The sequence below is a fragment of the Lemur catta genome, chromosome 4 (assembly GCF_020740605.2).
Source record: "Lemur catta isolate mLemCat1 chromosome 4, mLemCat1.pri, whole genome shotgun sequence".
Taxonomy (NCBI): Eukaryota; Metazoa; Chordata; class Mammalia; order Primates; family Lemuridae; genus Lemur; species Lemur catta.
This window is the reverse complement of record NC_059131.1, coordinates 116,010,546-116,035,215: the sequence shown is the minus strand read 5'-3', so window position 1 is coordinate 116,035,215 and position 24,670 is coordinate 116,010,546.

Sequence of the window (24,670 nt, the reverse complement as noted above, 5' to 3'; positions counted from 1 at the left end):
TTAGGGTTAGCATCAGCCCTAGGATAGTGTTTGGGTTAGGGTTAGGGTAAGCATCAGCCCTAGGATAGTGTTAGGGTTAGGGTTAGCATCCGCCCTAGGATAGTTTTAGGGTTAGGGTTAGGGTTAGCATCAGCCCTAGGATAGTGTTAGGTTTAGGGATAGCATCAGACCTAGGATATTGTTATTGTTACGGTTAGGGTTAGCATCAGCCCTGGGATGGTGTTAGGGTTAGGATTAGGGTTATCATCAAGCCTAGGATAGTGTTAGGGTTAGGTTTAGCATCAGTCCTAGGATAGTGTAAGGGTTAGGGTTAGCATCTGCTCTAGGATAGTGTTAGGGTTAGGGTTACGGTTAGCATCAGCCCTAGGATAGTGTTAGGATTAGGGTTAGCATCAGCCCTTGGCTAGTGTTAGGTTTAGGGTTAGGGTTATCATCAGGCCTAGGATAGTGTTAGGGTTAGGGTTAGCATCAGCCCTAGGATAGTGTTAGGGTTAGGGTTAGCATCAGCCCTAAGATAGTGTTAGGGTTAGGGTTAGGGTTAGCATCAGCCCTAGGATAGTGTTAGGGTTAGGGTTAGCATCAGCCCTAGGATAGTGTTAGTGTTAGGGTTAGCATCAGCCCTAGGATAGTGTTAGGGTTAGGGTTAGGGTAAGCATCAGCCCTAGGATAGTGTTAGGGTTAGGGTTAGCATCAGCCCTAGGATAGTTTTAGGGTTAGGGTTATGGTTAGCATCAGCCCTAGGATAGTGTTAGGGTTAGGGTTAGCATCAGCCCTAGGCTAGTGTTAGGTTTAGGGTTAGGGTTATCATCAAGGCCTAGGATAGTGTTAGGGTTAGGGTTAGCATCAGCCCTAGGATAGTGGTAGGGTTAGGGTTAGGGTTAGCCTCAGCCCTAGGATAGTGCTAGTGTTAGGGTTAGCATCAGCCCTAGGATAGTTTTAGGCTTAGAGTTAGGGTTAGCATCAGCCCTAGGATAGTGTTAGGGTTAGGGTAAGCATCAGCCACAGGATAGTGTTAGGATTAGGGTTAGCATCAGCCTTACGATAGTGTTAGGGTTAGGGTTAGCATCAGCCCTAGGATAGTGTTAGGGTTAGGGTTAGCATCAGCCCTAGATTAGTGTTAAGGTTAGTGTTAGGGTTATCATCAGGCCTAGGATAGTGTTAGGGTTAGGGTTAGCATTAGCCCAAGACAGTGTTAGGGCTAGGGTTAGCATCAGACCTAGGATAGTGTTAGAGTGAGGGTTAGGGTTAGCATCAGCCCTAGGAGAGTGTTAGGGTTAGGGTTAGCATCAACCCTAGGATAGTGTTAGGGTTAGGGTCAGCATCAGCCATAGGATAGTGTTAGGGTTAGGGTTAGGGTTAGCATCAGCCTTAGGATAGTGTCAGGGTTAGGGTTACGGTTAGCATCAGCCCTAGGATAGTATTAGGGTTAGGGTTAGGGTTAGGGTTAGCATCAGCCCTACGACAGTGTTAGGGTTATGGTCAGCATCAGCCCTAAGATAGTGTTAGGGTTAGGGTTAGGGTTAGCATCAGGCCTAGGATACTGTTAGGGTTAGGGTTAGCATCAGCCTTAGGATACTGTCAGGGTTAGGGTAAGGGTTAGCATCAGCCCTAGGATAGTGTTAGGGTTAGGGTTAGGGTTAGCATCAGCCCTCGGATAGTGTTAGGGTTAGGGTTAGGGTTAGCATCAGCCCTAAGATTGTGTTAGGGTTAGGGTTAGCATCAGCCCTAGGATAGTGTTAGCGTTAGGGTTAGGGTTAACATCAGGCCTAGGATAGTGTTAGGGTTAGGGTTAGCATCAGCTCTAGGATAGTGTTAGGTTTAGGGTTAGGGTTAGCCTCAGCCCTAGGATAGTGCTAGGGTTAGGGTTAGGGTTATCATCAGGCCTAGGATAGTGTTAGTGTTAGGGTTAGCATCAGCCCTAAGATAGTGTTAGGGTTAGGGTTAGCATCAGCCCTAGGATAGTGTTAGGGTTAGGGTTAGCATCAGCCCTAAGATAGTGTTAGGGTTAGGGTTAGGGTTAGGATCAGACCTAGGATAGTGTTAGGGTTAGGGTTAGCATCAGCCCTAGGATAGTGTTAGTGTTAGGGTTGGCATCAGCCCTAGGATAGTGTTAGGGTTAGGGTAAGCATCAGCCCTAGGATAGTGTTAGGGTTAGGGTTAGCATCAGCCCTAGGATAGTTTTAGGGTTAGGGTTAGGGTTAGCATCAGCCCTAGGATAGTGTTAGGGTTAGGGATAGCATCAGACCTAGGATAGTGTTATTGTTACGGTTAGGGTTAGCATCAGCCCTGGGATGGTGTTAGGGTTAGGATTAGGGTTATCATCAAGCCTAGGATAGTGTTAGGTTTAGGTTTAGCATCAGTCTTAGGATAGTGTTAGGGTTAGGGTCAGCATCAGCTCTAGGATAGTGTTAGGGTTAGGGTTACGGTTAGCATCAGCCCTATTATAGTGTTAGGATTAGGGTTAGCATCAGCCCTTGGATAGTGTTAGGTTTAGGGTTAGGGTTATCATCAGGCCTAGGATAGTGTTAGGGTTACGGTTAGCATCAGCCCTAGGATAGTGTTAGGGTTAGGGTTAGCATCAGCCCTAAGATAGTGTTAGTGTTAGGGTTAGGGTTAGCATCAGCCCTAGAATAGTGTTAGGGTTAGGGTTAGCATCAGCCCTAGGATAGTGTTAGTGTTAGGGTTAGCATCAGCCCTAGGATAGTGTTAGGGTTAGGGTTAGGGTAAGCATCAGCCCTAGGATAGTGTTAGGGTTAGGGTTAGCATCAGCCCTAGGATAGTTTTAGGGTTAGGGTTAGGGTTAGCATCAGCCCTAGGGTAGTGTTAGGGTTAGGGTTAGCATCAGCCCCAGGATAGTGTTAGGATTAGGGTTAGCATCAGCCTTACGATAGTGTTAGGTTTAGCGTTAGCATCAGCCCTAGGATAGTGTTAGGGGTAGGGTTAGCATCAGCCCTAGATTAGTGTTAGGGTTAGGGTTAGGGTTATGATCAGGCCTAGGATAGTGTTAGGGTTAGGGTTAGCATCAGTCCAAGACAGTGTTAGGGCTAGGGTTAGCATCAGACCTAGGATAGTGTTAGAGTGAGGGTTAGGGTTAGCACAAGCCCTAGGAGAGTGTTAGGGTTAGGGTTAGCATCAACCCTAGGATAGTGCTAGTGTTAGGTTTAGGGTTAATATCAGCCCTAGGATACTGTTAGCGTTAGGGTTAGGATTAACATCAGCCCTAGGATAGTGTCAGGGTTAGGGTAAGGGTTAGCATCAGCCCTAAGATAGTGTTAGGGTTAGGGTTAGCATCAGCCCTAGGATAGTGTTAGGGTTAGGGTTAGCATCAGCCCTAAGATAGTGTTAGGATTAGGGTTAGGTTTAGCATCAGCCCTAGGATAGTGTTAGGGTTAGGGTTAGCATCAGCCCTAGGATAGTGTTAGTGTTAGGGTTAGCATCAGCCCTAGGATAGTGTTAGGGCTAGGGTTAGGGTAAGCATCAGCCCTAGGATAGTGTTAGGGTTAGGGTTAGCATCAGCCCTAGGATAGTTTTAGGGTTAGAGTTAGGGTTAGCATCAGCCCTAGGATAGTGTTAGTGTTAGGGTTAGCATCAGCCCTAGGATAGTGTTAGGGCTAGGGTTAGGGTAAGCATCAGCCCTAGGATAGTGTTAGGGTTAGGGTTAGCATCAGCCCTAGGATAGTTTTAGGGTTAGAGTTAGGGTTAGCATCAGCCCTAGGATAGTGCTAGGGTTAGGGTTAGCATCAGACCTAGGATAGTGTTATTGTTACGGTTAGGGTTAGCATCAGCCCTAGGATGGTGTTAGGGTTAGGATTAGGGTTATCATCAGGCCTAGGGTAGTGTTAGGGTTAGGGTTAGCATCAGCCCTAGGATAGTGTTAGTGTTAGGTTTAGCATCAGCCCTAGGATAGTGTTAGGGTTTGGGTTACGGTTAGCATCAGCCCTAGGATAGTGTTAGGGTTAGGGTTAGCATCAGCCCTTGGATAGTGTTACGGTTAATGTTAGGGTTATCATCAGGCCTAGGATAGTGTTAGGGTTAGGGTTAGCATCAGCCCTACGATAGTGTTAGGGTTACGGTTAGCATCAGCCCTAGGATAGTGTTAGGGTTTGGGTTAGGGTTGTCATCAGGCCTAGGATAGTGTTAGGCTTAGGGTTAGCATCAGCTCTAGGATAGTGTTAGGGTTAGGGTTAGGGTTAGTATCAGCCCTAGGATAGTGTTAGGATTAGGGTTAGCATCAGCCCTAGGATAGTGTGAAGGTTAGGGTTAGGGTTAGCATCAGCCCTAGGATAGTGTTAGGGTTAGTGTTAGCATCATACCAAGGATAGTGTTAGGGTTAGGGTTAGCATCAGCCCTAGGATAGTGTTAGGGTTCGGATTAGGGTTATCATCAGGCCTAGGATACTGTTAGGGTTAGGGTTAACATGAGCCCTAGGATAGTGTTAGGGCTATGGTTAGCATCAGACCTACGATAGTGTTAGGATGAGGGTTAGGGTTAGCATCACCCCTAGGATAGTGTTAGAGTTAGGGTGAGCATCAACCCTAGGATAGTGTCAGGGTTAGGGTAAGGGTTAGCATCAGCCCTAGGATAGTGTTAGCGTTAGGGTTACGGTTAGCATCAGCCCTAGGATAGTATTAGGGTTAGGGTTAGGGTTAGCATCAGCCCTAGGATAATGTTAGGGTTAGGGTTAGGGTTAGCATCAGCCCTAGGATAGTGTTAGGGTTAGGGTTAGCATCAGCCCTAGGATAGTGTTAGGGGTAGGGTTAGGGTTAGCATCAGGCCTAGGATAGTGTTAGGGTTAGGGTTACCATCAGCCCTAGGATAGTGTTAGGGTTTGCGTTAGGGTTATCATCAGGCCTAGGATAGTGTTAGGGTTAGGGTTAGCATCAGCTCTAGGATAGTGTTAGGGATAGGGTGAGCATCAACCCTAGGATAGTTTTAGGGTTATGGTTAGGGTTACCATCAACCCTAGGATAGTGTTAGTGTTAGGTTTAGGGTAAATATCAGCCCTAGGATACTGTTAGCGTTAAGGTTACGGTTAGCATCAGCCCTAGGATAGTATTAGGGTTAGGGTTAGGGTTAGGGTTAGCATCAGCCCTACGATAGTGTTAGGGTTATGGTCAGCATCAGCCCTAAGATAGTGTTAGGGTTAGGGTTAGGGTTAGCATCAGGCCTAGGATAGTGTTAGGGTTAGGGTTAGCATCAGCCTTAGGATAGTGTCAGGGTTAGGGTAAGGGTTAGCATCCGCCCTAGGATAGTGTTAGGGTTAGGGTTAGGGTTAGCATCAGCCCTAAGATTGTGTTAGGGTTAGGGTTAGCATCAGCCCTAGGATAGTGTTAGCGTTAGGGTTAGGGTTAACATCAGGCCTAGGATAGTGTTAGGGTTAGGGTTAGCATCAGCTCTAGGATAGTGTTAGGTTTAGGGTTAGGGTTAGCCTCAGCCCTAGGATAGTGCTAGGGTTAGGGTTAGGGTTATCATCAGGCCTAGGATAGTGTTAGTGTTAGGGTTAGCATCAGCCCTAAGATAGTGTTAGGGTTAGGGTTAGCATCAGCCCTAGGATAGTGTTAGGGTTAGGGTTAGCATCAGCCCTAAGATAGTGTTAGGGTTAGGGTTAGGGTTAGGATCAGACCTAGGATAGTGTTAGGGTTAGGGTTAGCATCAGCCCTAGGATAGTGTTAGTGTTAGGGTTGGCATCAGCCCTAGGATAGTGTTAGGGTTAGGGTAAGCATCAGCCCTAGGATAGTGTTAGGGTTAGGGTTAGCATCAGCCCTAGGATAGTTTTAGGGTTAGGGTTAGGGTTAGCATCAGCCCTAGGATAGTGTTAGGGTTAGGGATAGCATCAGACCTAGGATAGTGTTATTGTTACGGTTAGGGTTAGCATCAGCCCTGGGATGGTGTTAGGGTTAGGATTAGGGTTATCATCAAGCCTAGGATAGTGTTAGGTTTAGGTTTAGCATCAGTCTTAGGATAGTGTTAGGGTTAGGGTCAGCATCAGCTCTAGGATAGTGTTAGGGTTAGGGTTACGGTTAGCATCAGCCCTATTATAGTGTTAGGATTAGGGTTAGCATCAGCCCTTGGATAGTGTTAGGTTTAGGGTTAGGGTTATCATCAGGCCTAGGATAGTGTTAGGGTTACGGTTAGCATCAGCCCCAGGATAGTGTTAGGGTTAGGGTTAGCATCAGCCCTAAGATAGTGTTAGTGTTAGGGTTAGGGTTAGCATCAGCCCTAGAATAGTGTTAGGGTTAGGGTTAGCATCAGCCCTAGGATAGTGTTAGTGTTAGGGTTAGCATCAGCCCTAGGATAGTGTTAGGGTTAGGGTTAGGGTAAGCATCAGCCCTAGGATAGTGTTAGGGTTAGGGTTAGCATCAGCCCTAGGATAGTTTTAGGGTTAGGGTTAGGGTTAGCATCAGCCCTAGGGTAGTGTTAGGGTTAGGGTTAGCATCAGCCCCAGGATAGTGTTAGGATTAGGGTTAGCATCAGCCTTACGATAGTGTTAGGTTTAGCGTTAGCATCAGCCCTAGGATAGTGTTAGGGGTAGGGTTAGCATCAGCCCTAGATTAGTGTTAGGGTTAGGGTTAGGGTTATGATCAGGCCTAGGATAGTGTTAGGGTTAGGGTTAGCATCAGTCCAAGACAGTGTTAGGGCTAGGGTTAGCATCAGACCTAGGATAGTGTTAGAGTGAGGGTTAGGGTTAGCACAAGCCCTAGGAGAGTGTTAGGGTTAGGGTTAGCATCAACCCTAGGATAGTGCTAGTGTTAGGTTTAGGGTTAATATCAGCCCTAGGATACTGTTAGCGTTAGGGTTAGGATTAACATCAGCCCTAGGATAGTGTCAGGGTTAGGGTAAGGGTTAGCATCAGCCCTAAGATAGTGTTAGGGTTAGGGTTAGCATCAGCCCTAGGATAGTGTTAGGGTTAGGGTTAGCATCAGCCCTAAGATAGTGTTAGGATTAGGGTTAGGGTTAGCATCAGCCCTAGGATAGTGTTAGGGTTAGGGTTAGCATCAGCCCTAGGATAGTGTTAGTGTTAGGGTTAGCATCAGCCCTAGGATAGTGTTAGGGCTAGGGTTAGGGTAAGCATCAGCCCTAGGATAGTGTTAGGGTTAGGGTTAGCATCAGCCCTAGGATAGTTTTAGGGTTAGAGTTAGGGTTAGCATCAGCCCTAGGATAGTGTTAGTGTTAGGGTTAGCATCAGCCCTAGGATAGTGTTAGGGCTAGGGTTAGGGTAAGCATCAGCCCTAGGATAGTGTTAGGGTTAGGGTTAGCATCAGCCCTAGGATAGTTTTAGGGTTAGAGTTAGGGTTAGCATCAGCCCTAGGATAGTGCTAGGGTTAGGGTTAGCATCAGACCTAGGATAGTGTTATTGTTACGGTTAGGGTTAGCATCAGCCCTAGGATGGTGTTAGGGTTAGGATTAGGGTTATCATCAAGGCTAGGATAGTGTTAGGGTTAGGTTTAGCATCAGTCCTAGGATAGTGTTAGGGTTAGGGTTAGCATCAGCTCTAGGATAGTGTTAGGGTTAGGGTTACGGTTAGCATCAGCCCTAGGATAGTGTTAGGATTAGGGTTAGCATCAGCCCTTGGATAGTGTTAGGTTTAGGGTTAGGGTTATCATCAGGCCTAGGGTAGTGTTAGGGTTAGGGTTAGCATCAGCCCTAGGATAGCGTTAGGGTTAGGGTTAGCATCAGGCCTAGGATAGTGTTAGGGTTAGGGTTAGCATCAGCCCTAGGATAGTGTTAGTGTTAGGTTTAGCATCAGCCCTAGGATAGTGTTAGGGTTTGGGTTACGGTTAGCATCAGCCCTAGGATAGTGTTAGGGTTAGGGTTAGCATCAGCCCTTGGATAGTGTTACGGTTAATGTTAGGGTTATCATCAGGCCTAGGATAGTGTTAGGGTTAGGGTTAGCATCAGCCCTACGATAGTGTTAGGGTTACGGTTAGCATCAGCCCTAGGATAGTGTTAGGGTTTGGGTTAGGGTTATCATCAGGCCTAGGATAGTGTTAGGCTTAGGGTTAGCATCAGCTCTAGGATAGTGTTAGGGTTAGGGTTAGGGTTAGTATCAGCCCTAGGATAGTGTTAGGATTAGGGTTAGCATCAGCCCTAGGATAGTGTTAAGGTTAGGGTTAGGGTTAGCATCAGCCCTAGGATAGTGTTAGGGTTAGTGTTAGCATCATACCAAGGATAGTGTTAGGGTTAGGGTTAGCATCAGCCCTAGGATAGTGTTAGGGTTCGGATTAGGGTTATCATCAGGCCTAGGATACTGTTAAGGTTAGGGTTAACATGAGCCATAGGATAGTGTTAGGGCTATGGTTAGCATCAGACCTACGATAGTGTTAGGATGAGGGTTAGGGTTAGCATCACCCCTAGGATAGTGTTAGAGTTAGGGTGAGCATCAACCCTAGGATAGTGTCAGGGTTAGGGTAAGGGTTAGCATCAGCCCTAGGATAGTGTTAGCGTTAGGGTTACGGTTAGCATCAGCCCTAGGATAGTATTAGGGTTAGGGTTAGGGTTAGCATCAGCCCTAGGATAATGTTAGGGTTAGGGTTAGGGTTAGCATCAGCCCTAGGATAGTGTTAGGGTTAGGGTTAGCATCAGCCCTAGGATAGTGTTAGGGGTAGGGTTAGGGTTAGCATCAGGCCTAGGATAGTGTTAGGGTTAGGGTTACCATCAGCCCTAGGATAGTGTTAGGGTTTGCGTTAGGGTTATCATCAGGCCTAGGATAGTGTTAGGGTTAGGGTTAGCATCAGCTCTAGGATAGTGTTAGGGATAGGGTGAGCATCAACCCTAGGATAGTTTTAGGGTTATGGTTAGGGTTACCATCAACCCTAGGATAGTGTTAGTGTTAGGTTTAGGGTAAATATCAGCCCTAGGATACTGTTAGCGTTAAGGTTACGGTTAGCATCAGCCCTAGGATAGTATTAGGGTTAGGGTTAGGGTTAGGGTTAGCATCAGCCCTACGATAGTGTTAGGGTTATGGTCAGCATCAGCCCTAAGATAGTGTTAGGGTTAGGGTTAGGGTTAGCATCAGGCCTAGGATAGTGTTAGGGTTAGGGTTAGCATCAGCCTTAGGATAGTGTCAGGGTTAGGGTAAGGGTTAGCATCCGCCCTAGGATAGTGTTAGGGTTAGGGTTAGGGTTAGCATCAGCCCTCGGATAGTGTTAGGGTTAGGGTTAGGGTTAGCATCAGCCCTAGGATTGTGTTAGGGTTAGGGTTAGCATCCCCGTAGGATAGTGTTAGCGTTAGGGTTAGGGTTAACATCAGGCCTAGGATAGTGTTAGGGTTAGGGTTAGAATCAGCTCTAGGATAGTGTTAGGTTTAGGGTTAGGGTTAGCCTCAGCCCTAGGATAGTGCTAGGGTTTGGGTTAGGGTTATCATCAGGCCTAGGATAGTGTTAGGGTTAGGGTTAGCATCAGCCCTAAGATAGTGTTAGGGTTAGGGTTAGCATCAGCCCTAGGATAGTGTTAGGGTTAGGGTTAGCATCAGCCCTAAGATAGTGTTAGGGTTACGGTTAGGGTTAGCATCAGCCCTAGGATATTGTTAGGGTTAGGGTTAGCATCAGCCCTAGGATAGTGTTAGTGTTAGAGTTAGCATCAGCCCTAGGATAGTGTTAGGTTTAGGGTTCGGGTAAGCATCAGCCCTAGGATAGTGTTAGGGTTAGGGTTAGCATCAGCCCTAGGATAGTTTTAGGGTTAGGGTTAGGGTTAGCATCAGCCCTAGGATAGGGTCTGGGTTAGGGTTAGCATCAGACCTAGGATAGTGTTATTGTTACGGTTAGGGTTAGCATCAGCCCTAGGATGGTGTTAGGGTTAGGATTAGGGTTATCATCAGGACTAGGATACTGTTAGGGTTAGGGTTAACATGAGCCCTAGGATAGTGTTAGGGCTATGGTTAGCATCAGACCTACGATAGTGTTAGGGTGAGGGTTAGGGTTAGCATCACCCCTAGGATAGTGTTAGAGTTAGGGTGAGCATCAACCCTAGGATAGTGTCAGGGTTAGGGTAAGGGTTAGCATCAGCCCTAGGATAGTGTTAGCGTTAGGGTTACGGTTAGCATCAGCCCTAGGATAGTATTAGGGTTAGGGTTAGGGTTAGCATCAGCCCTAGGATAATGTTAGGGTTAGGGTTAGGGTTAGCATCAGCCCTAGGATAGTGTTAGGGTTAGGGTTAGCATCAGCCCTAGGATAGTGTTAGGGGTAGGGTTAGGGTTAGCATCAGGCCTAGGATAGTGTTAGGGTTAGGGTTACCATCAGCCCTAGGATAGTGTTAGGGTTTGCGTTAGGGTTATCATCAGGCCTAGGATAGTGTTAGGGTTAGGGTTAGCATCAGCTCTAGGATAGTGTTAGGGATAGGGTGAGCATCAACCCTAGGATAGTTTTAGGGTTATGGTTAGGGTTACCATCAACCCTAGGATAGTGTTAGTGTTAGGTTTAGGGTTAATATCAGCCCGAGGATACTGTTAGCGTTAAGGTTACGGTTAGCATCAGCCCTAGGATAGTATTAGGGTTAGGGTTAGGGTTAGGGTTAGCATCAGCCCTACGATAGTGTTAGGGTTATGGTCAGCATCAGCCCTAAGATAGTGTTAGGGTTAGGGTTAGGGTTAGCATCAGGCCTAGGATAGTGTTAGGGTTAGGGTTAGCATCAGCCTTAGGATAGTGTCAGGGTTAGGGTAAGGGTTAGCATCAGCCCTAGGATAGTGTTAGGGTTAGGGTTAGGGTTAGCATCAGCCCTCGGATAGTGTTAGGGTTAGGGTTAGGGTTAGCATCAGCCCTAGGATTGTGTTAGGGTTAGGGTTAGCATCCCCGTAGGATAGTGTTAGCGTTAGGGTTAGGGTTAACATCAGGCCTAGGATAGTGTTAGGGTTAGGGTTAGCATCAGCTCTAGGATAGTGTTAGTTTTAGGGTTAGGGTTAGCCTCAGCCCTAGGATAGTGCTAGGGTTTGGGTTAGGGTTATCATCAGGCCTAGGATAGTGTTAGGGTTAGGGTTAGCATCAGCCCTAAGATAGTGTTAGGGTTACGGTTAGGGTTAGCATCAGCCCTAGGATATTTTTAGGGTTAGGGTTAGCATCAGCCCTAGGATAGTGTTAGTGTTAGAGTTAGCATCAGCCCTAGGATAGTGTTAGGTTTAGGGTTCGGGTAAGCATCAGCCCTAGGATAGTGTTAGGGTTAGGGTTAGCATCAGCCCTAGGATAGTTTTAGGGTTAGGGTTAGGGTTAGCATCAGCCCTAGGATAGTGTCTGGGTTAGGGTTAGCATCAGACCTAGGATAGTGTTATTGTTACGGTTAGGGTTAGCATCAGCCCTAGGATGGTGTTAGGGTTAGGATTAGGTTTATCATCAAGCCTAGGATAGTGTTAGGGTTAGGTTTAGCATCAGTCCTAGGATAGTGTTAGGGCTATGGTTAGCATCAGACCTACGATAGTGTTAGGGTGAGGGTTAGGGTTAGCATCACCCCTAGGATAGTGTTAGAGTTAGGGTGAGCATCAACCCTAGGATAGTGTCAGGGTTAGGGTAAGGGTTAGCATCAGCCCTAGGATAGTGTTAGCGTTAGGGTTACGGTTAGCATCAGCCCTAGGATAGTATTAGGGTTAGGGTTAGGGTTAGCATCAGCCCTAGGATAATGTTAGGGTTAGGGTTAGGGTTAGCATCAGCCCTAGGATAGTGTTAGGGTTAGGGTTAGCATCAGCCCTAGGATAGTGTTAGGGGTAGGGTTAGGGTTAGCATCAGGCCTAGGATAGTGTTAGGGTTAGGGTTACCATCAGCCCTAGGATAGTGTTAGGGTTTGCGTTAGGGTTATCATCAGGCCTAGGATAGTGTTAGGGTTAGGGTTAGCATCAGCTCTAGGATAGTGTTAGGGATAGGGTGAGCATCAACCCTAGGATAGTTTTAGGGTTATGGTTAGGGTTACCATCAACCCTAGGATAGTGTTAGTGTTAGGTTTAGGGTTAATATCAGCCCTAGGATACTGTTAGCGTTAAGGTTACGGTTAGCATCAGCCCTAGGATAGTATTAGGGTTAGGGTTAGGGTTAGGGTTAGCATCAGCCCTACGATAGTGTTAGGGTTATGGTCAGCATCAGCCCTAAGATAGTGTTAGGGTTAGGGTTAGGGTTAGCATCAGGCCTAGGATAGTGTTAGGGTTAGGGTTAGCATCAGCCTTAGGATAGTGTCAGGGTTAGGGTAAGGGTTAGCATCAGCCCTAGGATAGTGTTAGGGTTAGGGTTAGGGTTAGCATCAGCCCTCGGATAGTGTTAGGGTTAGGGTTAGGGTTAGCATCAGCCCTAGGATTGTGTTAGGGTTAGGGTTAGCATCCCCGTAGAATAGTGTTAGCGTTAGGGTTAGGGTTAACATCAGGCCTAGGATAGTGTTAGGGTTAGGGTTAGCATCAGCTCTAGGATAGTGTTAGGTTTAGGGTTAGGGTTAGCCTCAGCCCTAGGATAGTGCTAGGGTTTGGGTTAGGGTTATCATCAGGCCTAGGATAGTGTTAGGGTTAGGGTTAGCATCAGCCCTAAGATAGTGTTAGGGTTACGGTTAGGGTTAGCATCAGCCCTAGGATATTGTTAGGGTTAGGGTTAGCATCAGCCCTAGGATAGTGTTAGTGTTAGAGTTAGCATCAGCCCTAGGATAGTGTTAGGTTTAGGGTTCGGGTAAGCATCAGCCCTAGGATAGTGTTAGGGTTAGGGTTAGCATCAGCCCTAGGATAGTTTTAGGGTTAGGGTTAGGGTTAGCATCAGCCCTAGGATAGTGTCTGGGTTAGGGTTAGCATCAGACCTAGGATAGTGTTATTGTTACGGTTAGGGTTAGCATCAGCCCTAGGATGGTGTTAGGGTTAGGATTAGGGTTATCATCAAGCCTAGGATAGTGTTAGGGTTAGGTTTAGCATCAGTCCTAGGATAGTGTTAGGGTTAGGGTTAGCATCAGCTCTAGGATAGTGTTAGGGTTAGGGTTACGGTTAGCATCAGCCCTAGGATAGTGTTAGGATTAGGGTTAGCATCAGCCCTTGGATAGTGCTAGGTTTAGGGTTAGGGTTATCATCAGGCCTAGGGTAGTGTTAGGGTTAGGGTTAGCATCAGCCCTAGGATAGTGTTAGGGTTAGGGTTAGCATCAGCTCTAGGATAGTGTTAGGTTTAGGGATAGGGTTAGCCTCAGCCGTAGGATAGTGTTAGGGTTAGGGTTAGGGTTATCATCAGGCCTAGGAAAATGTTAGGGTTAGGGTTAGCATCAGCCCTAAGATAGTGTTAGGGTTAGGGATAGCATCAGCCCTAGGATAGTGTTAGGGTTAGGCTTAGCAGGAGCCCTAGGATAGTGTTAGGGTTAGGGTTAGGGTTAGCATCAGCCCTAGGATATTGTTAGGGTTAGGGTTAGCATCAGCCCTAGGATAGTGTTAGTGTTAGGGTTAGCATCAGCCCTAGGATAGTGTTAGGTTTAGGGTTCGGGTAAGCATCAGCCCTAGGATAGTGTTAGGGTTAGGGTTAGCATCAGCCCTAGGATAGTTTTACGGTTAGGGTTAGGGTTAGCATCAGCCCTAGGATAGTGTTAGGGTTAGGGTTAGCATCAGACCTAGGATTGTGTTATTGTTACGGTTAGGGTTAGCATCAGCCCTAGGATGGTGTTAGGGTTAGGATTAGGGTTATCATAAGCCTAGGATAGTGTTAGGGTTAGGTTTAGCATCAGTCCTAGGATAGTGTTAGGATTAGGGTTAGCATCAGCCCTTGGATAGTGTTAGGTTTAGGGTTAGGGTTATCATCAGGCCTAGGGTAGTGTTAGGGTTAGGGTTAGCATCAGCCCTAGGATAGCGTTAGGGTTAGGGTTAGCATCAGGCCTAGGATAGCGTTAGGGTTAGGGTTAGCATCAGCCCTAGGATAGTGTTAGTGTTAGGTTTAGCATCAGCCCTAGGATAGTGTTAGGGTTTGGGTTACGGTTAGCATCAGCCCTAGGATAGTGTTAGGGTTAGGGTTAGCATCAGCCCTTGGATAGTGTTACGGTTAATGTTAGGGTTATCATCAGGCCTAGGATAGTGTTAGGGTTAGGGTTACCATCAGCCCTACGATAGTGTTAGGGTTACGGTTAGCATCAGCCCTAGGATAGTGTTAGGGTTTGGGTTAGGGTTATCATCAGGCCTAGGATAGTGTTAGGGTTAGGGTTAGCATCAGCTCTAGGATAGTGTTAGGGTTAGGGTTAGGGTTAGTATCAGCCCTAGGATAGTGTTAGGATTAGGGTTAGCATCAGCCCTAGGATAGTGTTAAGGTTAGGGTTAGGGTTAGCATCAGCCCTAGGATAGTGTTAGGGTTAGTGTTAGCATCATACCAAGGATAGTGTTAGGGTTAGGGTTAGGGTTAGCATCAGCCCTAGGATAGTGTTAGGGTTCGGATTAGGGTTATCATCAGGACTAGGATACTGTTAGGGTTAGGGTTAACATGAGCCCTAGGATAGTGTTAGGGCTATGGTTAGCATCAGACCTACGATAGTGTTAGGGTGAGGGTTAGGGTTAGCATCACCCCTAGGATAGTGTTAGAGTTAGGGTGAGCATCAACCCTAGGATAGTGTCAGGGTTAGGGTAAGGGTTAGCATCAGCCCTAGGATAGTGTTAGCGTTAGGGTTACGGTTAGCATCAGCCCTAGGATAGTATTAGGGTTAGGGTTAGGGTTAGCATCAGCCCTAGGATAATGTTAGGGTTAGGGTTAGGGTTAGCATCAGCCCTAGGATAGTGTTACTGTTAGAGTTAGCATCAGCCCTAGGATAGTGTTAGGTTTAGGGTTCGGGTAAGCATCAGCCCTAGGATAGTGTTAGGGTTAGGGTTAGCATCAGCCCTAGGATAGTTTTAGGGTTAGGGTTAGGGTTAGCATCAGCCCTAGGATAGTGTCTGGCTTAGGGTTAGCATCAGACCTAGGATAGTGTTATTGTTACGGTTAGGGTTAGCATCAGCCCTAGGATGGTGTTAGGGTTAGGATTAGGGTTATCATCAAGCCTAGGATAGTGTTAGGGTTAGGTTTAGCATCAGTCCTAGGATAGTGTTAGGGTTAGGGTTAGCATCAGCTCTAGGATAGTGTTAGGGTTAGGGTTACGGTTAGCATCAGCCCTAGGATAGTGTTAGGATTAGGGTTAGCATCAGCCCTTGGATAGTGTTAGGTTTAGGGTTAGGGTTATCATCAGGCCTAGGGTAGTGTTAGGGTTAGGGTTAGCATCAGCCCTAGGATAGCGTTAGGGTTAGGGTTAGCATCAGGCCTAGGATAGTGTTAGGGTTAGGGTTAGCATCAGCCCTAGGATAGTGTTAGTGTTAGGTTTAGCATCAGCCCTAGGATAGTGTTAGGGTTTGTGTTACGGTTAGCATCAGCCCTAGGATAGTGTTAGGGTTAGGGTTAGCATCAGCCCTTGGATAGTGTTACGGTTAAAGTTAGGGTTATCATCAGGCCTAGGATAGTGTTAGGGTTAGGATTAGCATCAGCCCTACGATAGTGTTAGGGTTACGGTTAGCATCAGCCCTAGGATAGTGTTAGGGTTTGGGTTAGGGTTATCATCAGGCCTAGGATAGTGTTAGGGTTAGGGTTAGCATCAGCTCTAGGATAGTGTTAGGGTTAGGGTTAGGGTTAGTATCAGCCCTAGGATAGTGTTAGGATTAGGGTTAGCATCAGCCCTAGGATAGTGTTAAGGTTAGGGTTAGGGTTAGCATCAGCCCTAGGATAGTGTTAGGGTTAGTGTTAGCATCATACCAAGGATAGTGTTAGGGTTAGGGTTAGGGTTAGCATCAGCCCTAGGATAGTGTTAGGGTTCGGATTAGGGTTATCATCAGGCCTAGGATACTGTTAGGGTTAGGGTTAACATGAGCCCTAGGATAGTGTTAGGGCTATGGTTAGCATCAGACCTACGATAGTGTTAGGGTGAGGGTTAGGTTTAGCATCACCCCTAGGATAGTGTTAGAGTTAGGGTGAGCATCAACCCTAGGATAGTGTCAGGGTTAGGGTAAGGGTTAGCATCAGCCCTAGGATAGTGTTAGCGTTAGGGTTACGGTTAGCATCAGCCCTAGGATAGTATTAGGGTTAGGGTTAGGGTTAGCATCAGCCCTAGGATAATGTTAGGGTTAGGGTTAGGGTTAGCATCAGCCCTAGGATAGTGTTAGTGTTAGAGTTAGCATCAGCCCTAGGATAGTGTTAGGTTTAGGGTTCGGGTAAGCATCAGCCCTAGGATAGTGTTAGGGTTAGGGTTAGCATCAGCCCTAGGATAGTTTTAGGGTTAGGGTTAGGGTTAGCATCAGCCCTAGGATAGTGTCTGGGTTAGGGTTAGCATCAGACCTAGGATAGTGTTATTGTTACGGTTAGGGTTAGCATCAGCCCTAGGATGGTGTTAGGGTTAGGATTAGGGTTATCATCAAGCCTAGGATAGTGTTAGGGTTAGGTTTAGCATCAGTCCTAGGATAGTGTTAGGGTTAGGGTTAGCATCAGCTCTAGGATAGTGTTAGGGTTAGGGTTACGGTTAGCATCAGCCCTAGGATAGTGTTAGGATTAGGGTTAGCATCAGCCCTTGGATAGTGCTAGGTTTAGGGTTAGGGTTATCATCAGGCCTAGGGTAGTGTTAGGGTTAGGGTTAGCATCAGCCCTAGGATAGTGTTAGGGTTAGGGTTAGCATCAGCCCTAGGATAGTGTTAGGAGTAGCGTTAGGGTTAGCATCAGGCCTAGGATAGTGTTAAGGTTAGGGTTAGCATCAGCCCTAGGATAGTGTTAGTGTTAGGTTTAGCATCAGCCCTAGGATAGTGTTAGGGTTTGGGTTACGGTTAGCATCAGCCCTAGGATAGTGTTAGGGTTAGGGTTAGCATCAGCCCTTGGATAGTGTTACGGTTAATGTTAGGGTTATCATCAGGCCTAGGATAGTGTTAGAGTTAGGGTTAGCATCAGCCCTACGATAGTGTTAGGGTTACGGTTAGCATCAGCCCTAGGATAGTGTTAGGGTTTAGGTTAGGGTTATCATCAGGCCTAGGATAGTGTTAGGGTTAGGGTTAGCATCAGCTGTAGGATAGTGTTAGGGTTAGGGTTAGGGTTAGTATCAGCCCTAGGATAGTGTTAGGATTAGGGTTAGCATCAGCCCTAGGATAGTGTTAAGGTTAGGGTTAGGGTTAGCATCAGCCCTAGGATAGTGTTAAGGTTAGGGTTAGCATCATACCAAGGATAGTGTTAGGGTTAGGGTTAGGGTTAGCATCAGCCCTAGGATAGTGTTAGGGTTCAGATTAGGGTTATCATCAGGCCTAGGATACTGTTAGGGTTAGGGTTCACATGTGCCCTAGGATAGTGTTAGGGCTATGGTTAGCATCAGACCTACGATAGTGTTAGAGTGAGCGTTAGGGTTAGCATCACCCCTAGGATAGTGTTAGAGTTAGGGTGAGCATCAACCCTAGGATAGTGTCAGGGTTAGGGTAAGGGTTAGCATCAGCCTTAGGATAGTGTTAGCGTTAGGGTTACGGTTAGCATCAGCCCTAGGATAGTATTAGGGTTAGGGTTAGGGTTAGCATCAGCCCTAGGATAATGTTAGGGTTAGGGTTAGGGTTAGCATCAGCCCTAGGATAGTGTTAGGGTTAGGGTTAGCATCAGCCCTAGGATAGTGTTAGGGGTAGGGTTAGGGTTAGCATCAGGCCTAGGATAGTGTTAGGGTTAGCGTTAGCATCAGCCATAGGATAGTGTTAGGGTTAGGGTTAGCATCAGCCCTAGGATAGTGTTAGGGTTATGTTTAGGGTTAGCATCAGGCCTAGGATAGTGTTAGGCTTAGGGTCATTGTAAGCATCAGACCTAGGATAGTGTTAGCGTTAGGGTACCATCAGCACAAGGATAATATTAGGGCTAGGGTTAGGGTTGCATCAGTGCTAGCATAGTGTTAGGGTTAGGGTTAGGGTTAGCATCAGCCCTAGGATAGTGTTAGGGTTAGGGTTAGCATCAGCCCTAGGATAGTGTTAGGGTTAGGGTTAGCATCAGACCAAGGATAGTGTTAGTGTTAGGGTTAGGGTTAGCATTAGCCCTAGATTAGTGTTAGGGTTAGGGTTAGGGTTATCATCAGGCCTAGGATAGTGTTAGGGTTAGGGTTAGCATCAGCCCAAGACAGTGTTAGGGCTAGGGTTAGCATCAGACCTAGGATAGTGTTAGGGTGACGGTTAGGGTTAGCATCAGCCCTAGGAGAGTGTTAGGGTTAGGGTTAGCATCAACCCTAGGATAGTGTTAGGGTTAGTTTTAGGGTTAATATCAGCCCTAGGATACTGTTAGCGTTAGGGTTACGGTTAGCATCAGCCCTAGGATAGTATTAGGGTTAGGGTTAGGGTTAGGTTTAGCATCAGCCCTAGGATAGTGTTAGGGTTAGGGTTAGCATCAGCCCTAGGATAGTGTTAGGGTTAGCGTCAGCATCAGCCATAGGATAGTGTTAGGGTTAGGGTTAGGGTTAGCATCAGCCTTAGGATAGTGTCAGGGTTAGGGTAAGGGTTAGCATCGGCCCTAGGATAGTGTTAGGGTTAGGGTTAAGGTTAGCATCAGCCCTAGGATAGTGTTAGGGTTAGGGTTAGGGTTAGCATCAGCCCTAGGATAGTGTTACGGTTAGGGTTAGCATCAGCCCTAGGATAGTGTTAGGGTTAGGGTTAGGGTTAACATCAGGCCTAGGATAGTGTTCGGGTTAGGGTTAGCATCAGCCCTAGGATAGTGTTAGGGTTAGGGTTAGGGTTAGCATCAGCCCTAGGATAGTGTTAGGTTTAGGGTTAGCATCAGCACTAGGATAGTGTTAGGGTTAGGTATAGGGTTATCATCAGGCATAGGATAGTGTTAGGGTTAGGGTTAGCATCAGCCCTAGGATAGTGTTAGGGTTAGGGTTCGGGTTATCATCAGGCCTAGGATAGTGTTAGTGTTAGGGTTAGCATCAGCCCTAGGATAGTGTTAGGGTTAGGGTTAGGGTTACAATCAGCCCTACGATAGTGTTAGGGTTAGGGATAGCATCAGCCCTAGGATAGTGTTCTGGTTAGGGTTAGGGTAAGCATCAGCCCTAGGATAGTGTTAGGGTTAGGGTTAACATCAGCCCTAGGATAGTGTTAGGGTTAGGGTTAGGGTTATCATCAGGCCTAGGATAGTGTTAGGGTTAGGGTTAGCATCAGCCCTAGGATAATGTTAGGGTTAGGGTTAGGGTTAGCATCAGCCCTAGGCTAGTGTTAGGGTTAGGGTTAGGGTGAGCATCTGCCTTAGGATAGTGTTAAGGTTAGGGTTAGGGTTAGCATCAGCCCTAGGATAGTGTTAGGGTTAGGGTTAGGGTTAGCATCAGCCCTAGGATAGTGTTCGGGTTAGGGTTAGCATCAGCCCTAGGATAGTGTTAGTGTTAGGGTTAGCATCAGCCCTAGGATACTGTTAGGGTTAGGGTAAGCATCAGCCCTGGGATAGTGTTAGGGTTAGGGTTAGCATCAGCCCTAGGATAGTTTTAGGGTTAGGGTTAGGGTTAGCATCAGCCCTAGGATAGTGTTAGGGTTAGGGTTAGCATCAGACCTAGGATAGTGTTATTGTTACGGTTAGGGTTAGCATCAGCCCTAGGATGGTGTTTGGGTTAGGATTAGGGTTATCATCAAGCCTAGGATAGTGTTAGGGTTAGGGTTAGCATCAGTCCTAGGATAGTGTTAGGGTTAGGGTTAGCATCACCCCTAGGATAGTGTTAGGGTTAGGGTTACGGTTAGCATCAGCCCTAGGATAGTGTTAGGATTAGGGTTAGCATCAGCCCTTGGATAGTGTTAGGGTTAGGGTTAGGGTTATCATCAGGCCTAGGATAGTGTTACGGTTAGGGTTAGCATCAGCCCTAGGATAGTGTTAGGGTTAGGGTTAGCATCAGCCCTAGGATAGTGTTAGGGGTAGGGTTAGGGTTAGCATCAGGCCTAGGATAGTGTTAGGGTTAGGGTTAGAATCAGCCCTAGGATAGTGTTAGGGTTAGGTTTAGCATCAGCCCTAGGATAGTGTTAGGGTTAGGGTTACGGTTAGCATCAGCCCTAGGATAGTGTTACCGTTAGGGTTAGCATCAGCCGTTGGATAGTGTTACGGTTAATGTTAGGGTTATCATCAGGCCTAGGATAGTGTTACGGTTAGGGTTAGCATCAGCCCTAGGATAGTGTTAGGGTTAGGGTTAGCATCAGCCCTAGGATAGTGTTAGGGTTTGGGTTAGGGTTATCATCAGGCCTAGGATAGTGTTAGGGTTAGGGTTAGCATCAGCTCTAGGATAGTGTTAGGGTTAGGGATAGGGTTAGTATCAGCCCTAGGATAGTGTTAGGATTAGGGTTAGCATCAGCCCTAGGATAGTGTTAGGGTTAGGGTTAGCATCAGCCCTACGATAGTGTTAGGGTTACCGTTAGCATCAGCCCTAGGATAGCGTTAGGGTTAGGGTTAGGGTTAGCATCAGCCCTAGGATAGTGTAAGGGTTAGGGTTAGCATCAGCCCTAGGATGGTGTTAGGGTTAGGGTTAGGGTTAGCATCAGCCCTAGGATAGTGTTAGGGTTAGGGTTAGCATCAGCACTAGGATAGTGTTAGGGTTAAGTATAGGGTTATCATCAGGCATAGGATAGTGTTAGGGTTAGGGTTAGCATCAGCCCTAGGATAGTGTTAGGGTTAGGGTTCGGGTTATCATCAGGCCTAGGATAGTGTTAGTGTTAGGGTTAGCATCAGCCCTAGGATAGTGTTAGGGTTAGGGTTAGGGTTACCATCAGCCCTAGGATAGTGTTCGGGTTATGGTTAGCATCAGCCCTAGGATAGTGTTAGTGTTAGGGTTAGCATCAGCCCTAGGATAATGTTAGGGTTAGGGTTAGGGTAAGCATCAGCCCTGCGATAGTGTTAGGGTTAGGGTTAGCATCAGCCCTAGGATAGTTTTAGGGTTAGGGTTAGGGTTAGCATCAGCCCTAGGATAGTGTTAGGGTTATGGTTAGCATCAGACCTAGGATAGTGTTATTGTTACGGTTAGGGTTAGCATCAGCCCTAGGATGGTGTTAGGGTTAGGATTAGGGTTATCATCAAGCCTAGGATAGTGTTAGGGTTAGGGTTAGCATCAGTCCTAGGATAGTGTTAGGGTTAGTGTTAGCATCAGCCCTAGGATAGTGTTAGGGTTAGGGTTACGGTTAGCATCAGCCCTAGGATAGTGTTAGGATTAGGGTTAGCATCAGCCCTTGGATAGTGTTAGGGTTAGGGTTAGGGTTATCATCAGGCCTAGGATAGTGTTACGGTTAGGGTTAGCATCAGCCCTAGGATAGTGTTAGGGTTAGGGTTAGCATCAGCCCTAGGATAGTGTTAGGGGTTGGGTTAGGGTTAGCATCAGCCCTAGGATAGTGTTAGGGTTAGGTTTAGCATCAGCCCTAGGATAGTGTTAGGGTTAGGGTTACGGTTAGCATCAGCCCTAGGATAGTGTTACCGTTAGGGTTAGCATCAGCCCTTGGATAGTGTTACGGTTAATGTTAGGGTTATCATCAGGCCTAGGATAGTGTTAGGGTTAGGGTTAGCATCAGCCCTAGGATAGTGTTAGGGTTTGGGTTAGGGTTATCATCAGGCCTAGGATAGTGTTAGGGTTAGGGTTAGCACCAGCCCTAGGATAGTGTTATGGTTAGGGTTAGCATCAGCCCTAGGATAGTGTTAGGGTTAGGGTTAGGGTTAGCATCAGCCCTAGGATAGTGTTAGGGTTAGGGTTAGCATCAGCCCTAGGATAATGTTAGGGTTAGGGTTAGCATCAGACCAAGGATAGTGTTAGTGTTAGGTTTAGGGTTAGCATCAGCCCTAGATTAGTGTTAGGGTTATGGTTAGGGTTATCATCAGGCCTAGGATAGTGTTACGGTTAGGGTTATCATCAGCCAAAGACAGTGTTAGGGCTAGGGTTAGCATCACAGCTAGGATAGTGTTAGGGTGAGGGTTAGGGTTAATATCAGCCCTAGGATACTGTTAGCCTTAGAGTTACTTTTAGCATCAGCCTAGGATAGTATTAGGGTTAGGGTTAGGGTTAGGGTTAGCATCAGCCCTAGGATAGTGTTAGGGTTAGGGTTAGCATCAGCCCTAGGATAGTGTTAGGGTTAGGGTCAGCTTCAGCCCTAAGATAGTGTTAGGGTTAGGGTTAGGGTTAGCATCAGGCCTAGGATAGTGTTAGGGTTAGGTTTAGGGTTAGCATCAGCCCTAGGATAGTGTTAGGGTTAGGGTTAGGGTTATCATCAGGCCTAGGATAGTGTTAGTGTTAGGGTTAACATCAGCCCTAGGATAGTGTTAGGGTTAGGGTTAGGGTTAGCATCAGCCCTAGGATAGTGTTAGGGTTAGGGTTAGCATCAGCACTAGGATATTGTTAGGGATAGGGATAGGGTTATCATCAGGCATAGGATAGTGTTAAGGTTAGGGTTAGCATCAGCCATAGTATAGTGTTAGGATTAGGGTTAGCATCAGCCCTAGGATAGTGTTAGGGTTTGGATTAGGGTTATCATCAGGCCTAGGATAGTGTTAGATTTAGGGTTAACCTCAGCCCTAGGAGAATGTTAGGGTTAGGGTTAGGGTTAGCATCAGCCCTAGGATAGTGTTAGGGTTAGGGTTAGCATCAGCCCTAGGATAGTGTTATGGCTAGGGTTAGTGTTAGCATCAGACCTAGGATAGTGTTAGGGTGATGGTTAGCATCAGCCCTATGATAGTGTTTGGGTTAGGGTTAGGGTTAGCATCAGCCCTAGGATAATGTTCTGTTTATGGTTAGCATCAGACCTAGGACAGTGTTAGGGTTAGGGTTAGGGTTAGCCTCAGCCCTAGGATAGTGTTAGGTTTAGGGTTAGCATCAGCCCTAGGATACTGTTACGGTTAGGGTTAGGGTTAGCATCAGCCCTAGGATAGTGTTAGCGTTAGGGTTACCATCAACACTAGGATAGTGTTAGGGTTAGGGCTATGGTTAGTATAAGCCCAAGGATTGTGTTAGGTTTAGGGTTAGGGTTAGCATCAGCCCTAGGAGAGTGTTAGGGTTAGGGTTAACATCAGCCCTAGTATAGTGTTAGGGTTAGGGTTAGGGTTAGCATCAGCCCTAGGATAGTGTTAGGGTTAGGGTTAGCATCAGCTCTTGGATAGTGTTACGGTTAGGGTTAGGGTTATCATCAGGCCTAGGATAGTGTTAGAGTTAGGGTTAGCATCAGCCCTAGGATAGTGTTAGGGTTAGTGTTAGGGTTAGCATCAGCCATAGGATAGTGTTAGGGTTAGGGTTAGCATCAGCCCTAGGATAGTGTTAGGGTTTGGGTTAGGGTTATCATCAGGCCTAGGATAGTGTTAGGGTTAGGGTTAGCATCAGCTCTAGGATAGTGTTAGGGATAGGGTGAGCATCAACCCTAGGATAGTTTTACGGTTATGGTTCGGGTTAGCATCAACCCTAGGATAATGTTAGGGTTAGGGTTAGCATCAGCCCTTGGATAGTGTTACGGTTAGTGTTAGGGTTATCATCAGGCCTAGGATAGTGTTAGAGTTAGGGTTAGCATCAGCCCTAGTATAGTGTTAGGGTTAGGGATAGGGTTAGCATCAGCCCTATGATAGTGTTACGGTTAGGGTTAGCATGAGCCCTAGGATAGTGTTAGGGTTAGGGTTAGTGTTAGCATCAGACCTAGGATAGTGTTAGGGTTAGGGTTAGCATCAGCCCTAGGATAGTGTTAGGGTTAGGGTTAGGGTTAGCATCAGGCCTAGGATAGTGTTAGGGTTAGCATCAACCTTATGATAGTGTTAGGGTTAGGGTTAGGGTTATCATCAGCCCTAGGATAGTGTTAGGGTTAGGGTTAGGTTTAGCATCAGCCCCAGGATAGTGTTAGGATTAGGGTTAGCATCAGCCTTACGATAGTGTTAGGGTTAGGGTTAGCATCAGCCCTAGGATAGTGTTAGGGTTAGGGTTAGCATCAGACCAAGCATAGTGTTAGTGTTAGGGTTAGGGTTAGCATCAGCCCTAGATTAGTGTTCGGGTTAGGGTTAGGGTCATCATCAGGCCTAGGATAGTGTTAGGGTTAGGGTTAGCATCAGACCTAGTATAGTGTTAGGGTGAGGGTTAGGGTTAGCATCAGCCCTAGGAGAGTGTTAGGGTTAGGTTTAGCATCAACCCTAGGATAGTGTTAGTGTTAGGTTTAGGGTTAATATCAGCCCTAGTATACTGTTAGCGTTAGGGTTACGGTTAGCATCAGCCCTAGGATAGTATTAGGGTTAGGGTTAGGGTTAGGATTAGCATCAGCCCTAGGATAGTGTTAGGGTTATGGTCAGCATCAGACCTAAGATAGTGTTAGGGTTAGGGTTAGGGTTAGCATCAGGCCTAGGATAGTGTTAGGGTTAGGGAGAGCATCAGCCCTAGGATAGTGTTCTGGTTAGGGTTATGGTAAGCATCAGCCCTAGGATAGTGTTAGGGTTAGGGTTAGCATCAGCCCTAGGATAGTGTTAGGGTTAGGGTTAGGGTTATCATCAGGCCTAGGATAGTGTTAGGGTTAGGGTTAGCATCAGCCCTAGGATAATGTTAGGGTTAGGGTTAGGTTTAGCATCAGCCCTAGGCTAGTGTTAGGGTTAGGGTTAGGGTGAGCATCAGCCTTAGGATAGTGTTAAGGTTAGGGTTAGCGTTAGCATCAGCCCTAGGATAGTGTTAGGGTTAGGATTAGCGTTAGCATCAGCCCTAGGATAGCTTTAGGGTTAGGGTTATGGTGAGCATCAGCCCTAGGATAGTGTTCGGGTTAG